The sequence below is a fragment of the Silene latifolia genome, chromosome Y (assembly GCF_048544455.1).
Source record: "Silene latifolia isolate original U9 population chromosome Y, ASM4854445v1, whole genome shotgun sequence".
Classification (NCBI taxonomy): domain Eukaryota; kingdom Viridiplantae; phylum Streptophyta; class Magnoliopsida; order Caryophyllales; family Caryophyllaceae; genus Silene; species Silene latifolia.
Window position 1 is genome coordinate 216,615,626 of NC_133538.1, and position 9,976 is coordinate 216,625,601.

The 9,976-nt window shown below is 40.8% G+C and overlaps 1 non-coding gene across 1 annotated transcript; it reads left to right on the plus strand.

The window, feature by feature from the left end:
* Positions 1-6,569: 6,569 nt before the first annotated feature.
* On the plus strand, positions 6,570-6,675 carry LOC141636457 (small nucleolar RNA R71). Its single transcript, XR_012541065.1, has one exon. It is a non-coding gene; the product is annotated as a small nucleolar RNA R71 (small nucleolar RNA).
* Positions 6,676-9,976: the final 3,301 nt, after the last annotated feature.

Here is a 9,976-nt window from a genome sequence, read left to right on the forward strand (position 1 = left end):
GCAAACAAAAATTAACAGTCATAGCTACAGCAGTCAATACGCAAACGAGTTGTATGATGTCCATAAATAAAGCTGACCTATCGACCTTGCAAGACCAACAAAATTGGACTCCACGGGTCACTCTTATCTCATGAAGCAAAGGGTGAATATAAATGTGTAAGAGAGAAAGAGAAAACAGTCACTCACCTAAACTGCGACCTACATAACATGCATGCAACAAAAATGATAGACGATTCAAGTACTATACACACATTCCATCCAACAATGTCCGTCACAACCGAGGGCTTACAAATAATATGGGAAAGTGAGGTTACAGGTAAGAAAAGGCAAAATAGATTATGGAAATGTGGACGTAAAGCGTCAAGCTAGCTCCTAAACAGGACCATACAAAACCATCTGAATCTCAGCTGACTAGAAAATAAAGCACAAGTGCCCTTCATTGGCACACAATTCACTACCCAATACACTATCTCCTCAAAAAGATATAAATAAAACAGAGGAGTAAGACCGTCACAAACTTCCCTTTTTAATACGGTCTAATTTTTATTCAAAACAACTAACTTTTTTTTTTCTTTTCTTTCTTTTCTTCTTCTGTTCACGTTTCTCATCCTTATTTTTTTCATTTCTTTTTCTTTTTCATTTTTTTTTTCTTTTCACGTCTTTTTTTTTTTTCCTCATTCTTTCTCATTTCTTACCAACTCCGTACAAATAACAAACAAGCCAAACTCGCAACAAAGATAAAAATACCACAAGAGTCACACTAAACTAGCTTGACTGGCAGGCTAAATTTTGGGTGTAGCTAATGGGTCAAAAAGGCTATATTTGGCAAAAGTGAAGCTAAATGGGTGAAAATGAAAGAAAGGGAAATTTGCAAGCACCTCCCTACATGTGACACCGACCACAAACCCGAATGTATGCAATTGACAAGAAATCGAATTTCATAAATGTGCAAAAGTGATAAACATGTTATGCAAGGAGTACTACTCTCAATTCCTACATGAACCGGTCATAAATGTCACCAGTTATATGGCTCAAAAATTGTAAAGTAAGTTGCCAATTTTTCAGATCAAGTCTACACAGTCAGCTATATTTTCAACATTAACTCGTAGATATGCGCAAGACTAAACTAATTACTGTCAATTAGATGCAAGGCTCAAGTAAAGATGACAAGTTAAAGTGCAATTTCATCACGGAAATCTACCGTTCAAAATGAAACGTGAATATTTTTTTATTTTTCAAATTTTCAATTTTTTTAGTTTTGATGATTTTTTGAAAATAAATACAATACAAGCAGAAAAAAAAACGTGAATGCAAAAACAATGCAAAATGCAGACTCAAAGGATGGAATACCCTCCCCAAACCAAAATGGACAACGCCCCCATTGTCCTCCAGAATACACAAGCAGATATATAATGGGAAAAGCATATATACAGCCAATAAATGAATGAAAAACAATAAATAAAAAAGGAGACGAAAATAAAGAAAAGAGCAAAAAGTGCATACAAAATGACGAACTTCCCAAATCAGCCAGAAAACTGGGGAAGTGAGTAGACCATTAGCTACTCGTCACCCTCCTCCTCCTCCTCTACCACCACGACGTTGGGATCACGCTCATGCTCCCTCCTCAGCTCGTACTCTCTCCTCCTCCTCAACGGTGTCAGCCTTGCTGGCTGGCTGTGGGTACCCCTCCGTCGGGTACCGGTAGAAAGACGGGTGCGGCCAGCCCTCAAGAATAGGACGTCCTCTCCTCATATGATACTCGTATAGTGGAAACATAGCAAGAGCCATGTCCGGCTCCATACGAGCCTACCTGGTAAGAAGCTCAAGAAGCAAACCGTCATGGCGCCCTTGGTCAATGACCTCGGACGCCTCAAAAGGTGGAGGAGTAACAAAATTAGTCGGGTAGACCGGCTATGTAGTGTCAGGAGTAGTAATAGGGATCGGTGTAGGAGTGGCCGTGGAAGTCTGGCCACCCGTAGACGCTGTGGATCCCTCTCCGGTCTCAGGTCTCTTCCGCTTCTTAGCAGCGGAAGTACTGGTAGGTGGAGCAAGTGAAAGGTGGTAAAAGGGCAAAGGTGGAGGTATCTTACCCCTAACAGTAGGCAAAGGGACAAGACGGGGTAGGGTGGTGCAAGGTACGGGCTCGGACAAGGAACCACAAATCTTCCAAGTCCGCTGTTCAAAAGCAAGCCAAAACATAGACACCATGGTCGAAATGTCGAGGTACCTATCCCTATCAAGATGTGCTAAGTCACGAAGGAAGTCGGGGAAGATAGAACGGGCAAGAAAGGTGGCTATGCCACCACAGACAATGGTGCCCGCCGTCTTCTGCCCCACAGTATGAAAATAATGAGCAGTTAGATAGGCAATGTTAAGCACAAAGGGGCCCTTGCTATCGATGTTCAGATATCCCCCAAGAATAGACAACTCGACATTATTAATGTTGTTGGGTTCTTTACGGCCAAAGATCGTCCCACCAATGAGACGCAAAAAGTAACGGGCCGGGGGAAGGTGGACATGAGCGAGTCTGTGCTCCTCAAAACGAGTCTGTGCCAAGGTCCTCCAAAGAATACGTAGGACCTTACTAGGAGGGTCCGAGTCATCGTGGGAGGAAAGACCTAATCTACTACCAAACTCAGCTAGGGTCCAGGTCGTAGTCCGGTTAAACAACCAGAAGGAAACACAAGAACTACCCTGGTCAGTGGCGTAGGCACCAGCAAAAAAAGTGAAGGAGCTGAAAAACTCGAGGGTCAGCTCCTTATAGGTCGGAGCACTCATAGTAATTAGTCCAGACATCCCCGTCCCGTTCAATATCTCAACTACAGGCTCGAAAATACCCAACTTCTCAAGTGATTTTCGACACAAAAATTTAGTCGAAGCAAAGTCACAGCGCTCTAAAGCATAAAAACGGGTACGATGCATAACATTAACGAAACGTACCTCGGGGTAGTCGGGATGCGGGTCGAGAGAGTCATAGGCACAAAATGAATCACGATCAGCAGCGGGTGTGCCTCATCCTCGACCCAGTCCACGCCCTCCAGTACCTGAAGAAGAAGCTCGTCCAGTAGCGGGGCGATGTACTAGGGCAGCCCGAAAAGCAACTGTGACAGCTGGTGACGACGCAGCAGGGGTCGTCACCGTAGAAGACACGGTACCAGCAGTAACAAAAGTAGCAGCAGATGTCCTAGTAGAGGCAGAGCTGACAATGGCAGCGGGAACAGAGCTAACAGCAACGGAAACAGTAGTACTAACAGAAACAGTAGTAGAGGCAGTAGTACTAACAGTCGAAGTGACGGTGGTAACAGCAGGGACCACCGTCTCAGTCGAGGATGGGGCAACAGTCGAACTAGTGGAAGGGAGAGTGCTACTATCGATCCTAATCAAGCAAGTAATGGGGGAAATTAATCAATTAAAAAAAAACTCGAAATCCCCTAATTAAACTCGGATTTTCAAAAAAATCGAAAAACTCTAAACCCTATTCCTTCAATTCAAGTTGAAACAAGCAGTAAATCAACAAAAAAGAAGGGGGGAATTACTTACTTGATGATTAACCCACAATAATAAGCAAAGAAATCGACTAAAAGCATAAGAACAATCGGATTTTGAGTATAATCCGAATAAACCCTAATTCTTCAATTGATCACCAACAAGGACGAATTTGAGAGGGTAAAGTGAGGGCTTTGGTCGATATGCTAGCAAGGAAAATAATGTGGGTGATTGACTTTTGGTATTGGGGAAGATTAACAGAGCAATTTGGGGGTTTTCTCGCATGAATATCGCATAAAGAAGAGAGCAAGAAAATAGAAGAGAAATAGAGGGACTCCCTGCGTGTTATAGGCATAATCACTCGATCGAGTGATTTTCAACCACTCGATCGAGGATTCTAGCATCCTTTTTGCTCGATCGAAAAAAATTGTTCTCGATCGAGAACTCCTCTATTTTGATGTTTCGATCGAGTGTCTGAAACCACTCGATCGAGTTCTTTTGCTGGGCAATGCTCTTGATCGATTACAAAAAGTACTCGATCGAGTTGTTTTCTCGTGTAACACATCCCAATGCGACATAATTTCCTCAAACCTGCATAAAAACACGCAAAAGCAATTCCCAAAAATACTAAATCACAAAAATAAGCAGTCTATAGTCGGTTTTCGCTAACCTAACTAAACTATTGTCTAATAGTCTAAAAACGCAATTAAAAAGTCTTAACAGCAATTCAAAATTACAGGTTGTTACAACGGGGCATTCCCCGCTTACTGTCCAAACACTTTAGTAGCCCACAAGAGGGCTTCTGACTGGAGGAGTCCCTTCGGCATCTCGGACCGTCCTCTTTGATCGCCACGAGTTTGAATTTGAACTAACGGAAGGAGATTAGTTGGCATCCACATACGCCCAAAATTTATTCTTCCTCTTGATATTCCCATCGACATTGGCATCTCCATAACTTTGAATGACTTTAACTGTACTTTGACCGTTATCATCTCCAAAGATCCACTCTATCATGCACTGGCAAAGAAGGAAAACAGAAGAATGGTCCTCCTTTTTGCTCTCAGTCTGAGGCGGAGGGATTACAATTACAGCACAATATTCAATATCCTCGGCTGGAGTATCTGTATCTGAGTCAATAGAAGATAGGGCATTGCAAGGTTGAACTTGCATGGGAGCCCTACGAGATTTAGACTGATGAAAAATCAGCTTCTCATCTCCTACCTGAAATGTGAGGGTCTTTCCCCCGACGTCAATCACTGCACAAGCAATGAATAAGAATGGTCTCTCTAAAATGATAGAGGTTTGAGTGTCCTCGGGAATGTCAAGAACCACAAAGTCGACGGGAATAAAGAATCTCCCTATTTTGACAGGTATGTCCTCTATAACTCCTAGTGGTCGTAATATACTACGGTCGGCCATTTGAACGGTCATATTAGTGCAGTTAAACTTGGTCAAACCAAGTCTCTTAGCAAGAGACAGAGGTAAGACGCTCATGCTAGCACCTAGATCGCATAGCGCGTTATCAATCAAATGGGTCCCTATATGACAAGGAATTGAAAAGCTACCCGGGTCTGTTTGTTTGGGTGGCAACTTATTCTGAACTAAGGCAGACCCTACTTCAGTTAAAGCTACCGTTTCATGGTCATTTATATGCCTCTTACACGATAAGATTTATTTCATCAATTTCATATAAGAGGGTACCTGAGTAAGCAATTAGGCGAACGGAACGTTCACGTGAAGGCTTTTCAGGAGCACATCAAATTTCTCGTTGGTTAGCCTAGTTGTTCTGCAATCGCCTTGGAAAGGGTACTATGATAGGAATTTCGAGCCCTTTATTCCTTTCTTCCAATATCTCGACGGGTTCAAATTCATTCTTACTCGATCGATCTCTTTTACCTCTCGATCGAGGTCTTTCAGCCACTTTTTCACTCGATCGAGCACTCTCAACCTCTCGATCGAGTCCTTCATTATCAGCATTGTTCGATCGAGGCACAATATTACTCGATCGAACACTTTTCCCAAAATTTTCACTCGATCGAGTAGTTTCAGCCTCTCGATCGAATCCTTGAATATCCATTTTACTCGATCGATCAATAATTCCACTCGATCGAGTAATATCATCCGCATTTCTACTCGATCGACCTCCAGAAATCAATCGATCGAGTATTTTCTTCGGATTGAGCATATTTTCAGCAAGGAACGACTGTTCATCGTCAGCAATGACTTCTTCCGGGTCTGATATATCCTCAACAGTCGACAATTTGGGCCATTCATAAGAAAGACCACTGCGCAAGTTAATCAAATTTATCGTCTCATGTGGATTCTTCTCAGATTGAGACGGTAAATGACCCGGCTTTCTCGTGGACTGGCTAGCGGCGAGTTGGGCAACTTGGGTCTCGAGTGACTTAATTGATGCTTCTTTCTGTTGGTCACTCATCTGCATCTGCTTAGTCGATGATTGGATCATCGACGTCAACTCAGCTAACTCACTAACTCTACTAGAGGAGGCTCCTTGATGCGGCGGTGGAAAGGATGGAAGATTTTGAAAGCCTTGTTGAGCTTTATGAGGAGGGACATAAGCTTGTTGCTGCTGCGGAGGAGTAGGATTGAGCACATTCTTACTAGTCCACCTCAAATTGGGATGGACTCCACTTTGATTATTATAATAGGAACCTCCTCCTTGCCTATATTGCTGAAAGGCAAGGACTTGCTCCTTCTCTGTTAGACAGTCAACAGCAGTGTGACTGTCATTCCTCCCACATCTCTCACAAGTAACGGCTTCTTGTCTAGTCAACAAGTGAACCATCTGTTGATCACCAATAGCTTGCAATTCTAACTTATCAAAACGGGCATTCATGGCTTCCAGCTGAGCCACAACTGCATTATCAACTTAATGAACTGTCTGAATGCCATCTCTCGAGTTCCCATTCTCAGCACAATTGGTAGTCATATCCTCAATAATTCTCCATCCCTTGTCATCATCATTGTTCTTCTGAATTCGTCCATTAGAGGAGGCATCCAATATAGCACAGTGCTCGTCATACAACCCATTATATAACTGGTTGCACAAGAACCATTGATCAAAACCATGATGAGGAAGAGACCGCACCAACCTCTTAAAACGACACCAAGCTTCATAAAAATTCTCATCAGGTGCCTGCTTGAAACTTGTAATTTTTCCACTCAGCTGATTAGTACGTTGTGGAGGAACGTACCTTTTATAAAAGGCAAGGGCAAGAGTCTCCCAGTTGGTGATACCGGCTGCAGTACAATCAAGATCAGTGAGCCACTCCCTGGCTCCGTCGGTCAAAGAAAAAGGAAACAGGACTTCCTTTATCTTATCCTGGGTCACTCCCTTAGTGGCGGGAATGGTAGAGCAATAGTCAGTAAAGACCTCCATATGTTTTCGCGGATCTTCACCCGCCACGCCCCGAAAGTATTAAAATCCTCGGTCGCAAGCTTAAAACCTTTAGGAATCGAGGCAGCTGTGGGCTCTGAGTGACTCGAAATGTTAGGCATCTTCACTGGCTTGATAGCAGAAATAGATCGGGTTCAAAAGTACTTAAGTCTTCCTTTTGAATCTTCCTTTGCAGTCTGGGTCTATGCCGAAATGATCTCTCTGGCTAAGGATCAGCAGGAACTAATTCTGACCTGTTAGACCTGGGCAGACACAACACTGAAATAAATAAGTGACAACTGTCTCAAGGAATAAAAATTCCCTAAGACGAAAAGAGACAAACGAAACAAACAAGACAGACAGGGCTATTGCCTCCCCGGCAACGGCGCCAAAATTTGATACTGTCATTTCTGTACCAAAAATAAATACCTAAATATACTAACGAAAGCTAGTGATAAGTAGGGTCGATATCCACAGGGAGGCAAGGTATCTGTCATAAAGTCCGTCTATCTAGGTCACAAATGGGGGTTTTAGTTTGGTTTTCTAAACTACTGAAGGTCAAAGGCAAGAGAAATAAAGTAAGAGCAGTAAAGCGAGAATTGTGATAAAAGTGATCAGATAAAAGAGAGTATGTCAGGATTTCGGTTCACCATGACAGTCTATCGACTCAGTTGCAAATAGCCTAGACAATGTACTGTGAGAAGGGCAATGGAAAGGTCCTCTCGTTCCGCTATCCACTCTAAACTACTACCAACTTAACTTTCGCCCTCATTAGGTAGTCTACTGTTCATAGCAGGTCTGTTCTCCCCAATCTTTCGATCCAGGGATGAATTTAACCAGATTAAAGTTATTTAGAAGCGTGCACTTGACTAAACTTGTTACAGTTATATTGCTACGGTGACAGATTCCCACATGTAAATCGTCTATTCTATTCAGTACATCGTCATAATTCTACCATGGATTCCCTAGTTCTAACATAAAGAGAACAAGCTACTCATGTTCTTAGGGCAATCGACAATAACAACAATAAGCATGCTAACAATAGACATAACAAAGAGATGATAAATAAGCATAAACAAGAGTAAAGGAATAATTAATGAAAGCAAATAAAGTTTCGATTAAAGGGAAAAGAATGATGACAATCGAAATCCGAGAGGAAAGAGGCAGAAAAGTTTAAGCAGTCAAAAGAGAGCAAGAACGTAATTAAGCAAAGTTTTAGAAGTGTAGAAGTATGTTTATTAACCTAATGACGACTCCCTTATATAGGGGAGCGATAATTAACATAAATAAATCTATCACGGACTACTAAAGCCCGTGTAAACTAGCAATCCACTCGATCGAGTACTTTCAGACTACTCGATCGAGGTCTTCTCCAGCAATTGCTCTCGATCGAACACTTTAGGCTCTCGATCGAGTAACTCCATAAAAGCATATTTCGATCGAGTATTTAGAACAACTCGATCGACCTTTGATTCCTGCCAAACCACTCGATCGACTCATAATTCCACTCGATCGAGTGGAAATCCATTGCATCAGCCTCAAACTCGTCATGACAACTTCATTTGACCACCCTTCACGCATCCCGAGGTACGACTCTTGCTCCAAAAATCCAGTCTCCTTACAATGCATGCTAAATGGGACGAATAAGGGTCGATTCCGCTACTTTCGGGTCCATTTCTGCAATTAAGACAAAACAAACCAAAGTAGCCAATTCGGGGCATTTTGCAATACAAAGCGATACAAAAAGGTATAGAAATGTGTGCAATAAGAGGCTAAAAAGTCTATAAAAATTACACGTATCATGGACAGAAAGAAAAATGGTGGAAAATAGGATGGAGGTGCAGCAATGAAGATGAAGGCAATCGAGATGTTGGTGCGCGTGTTTTCGAACAATTTTTGGTTAGTTTTGATGGGGAGGTGAGTTGGTGCGCGTTTTTAGTATAATCTAGGCTGGTTCGTACGGTTCAGTACGTTAGAGTAGTTTGTACCGAAATATATATATATATATATATATATATATATATATATATATATATATATATATATATATATATATATATATATATATATATATATATATATATATATATATATATATTTCAAGCCGGGCGTTGCCCGGGTAATATCTAAATAATGGTTTCGAAATGCATCATGAAATTGTTGTTTAAAATGAATTGCTTTTCAAGAAGGCATAGTGTTTGAACTGTTAACGTCATTGGCATGAAATTGCGAATTTGAGATAACGCTGTGACAATGAACATCATTTAAAATAGTTTTTTCTTTTAAAACAAAACCAATGTCATGTGTAAAACTTGTGCAAATAAAAGATAATTATAAAGCACTTTGATTCTTATAAAATCGTCCCTCTAACAATGAGCCGTTTCTTTCCTCAATTTAGAGCTCTTTTCACTTCTCACTCATCCAACCCGTCATTCCTCAACCTCTCAATTCAATTAAAAGTGCGTGATTTTCACCTATGATGTATATATATGAACTAATTTTTCAGTAGAACAGGATTCTCAAAAATTTTCATTTCCATTTTTTAGAGAGAGAATACCGAATTTATTAAATCTCTTATAATGTTGAAATTTGACGATACACAAATTCATGAAAGATTTATCCTCCAACCAAAACGACAATTTCAATACCCTAGTGATTTCTCTATTGGACTTGGATTCCAATACCTATCAACTCGAATACTCTTGATATAAAAATGGCAATTTATAGAAACATAAGATCAAATTAAGCTAGGACTCTTAGGGATTGTGATTTGTGAGCACCACACCGAACATACTGTATGATTATAATTAGCAAATTATTATTGCTTTTATAGTGTTCCATAAGATAAAATTAAGCTTGGACTCGTATTTGTTTGAGTTGTTGTCTATCACATTTTACATGCTTAGAAATTTTTTATTTATAATCAAATTCATGTATTTATGTATTTTTCATGTCCTACACTATGGGAACTTCTGTTTGGAATAGAAAATATTTTAGATTTCCCAAGTTACAGGAGTACGGTAGTTTATAAGTATGTATTTTTTTCCAACTGAACGCACTATATCGCGGATATGAACGCTTTGGTTGGAGTAA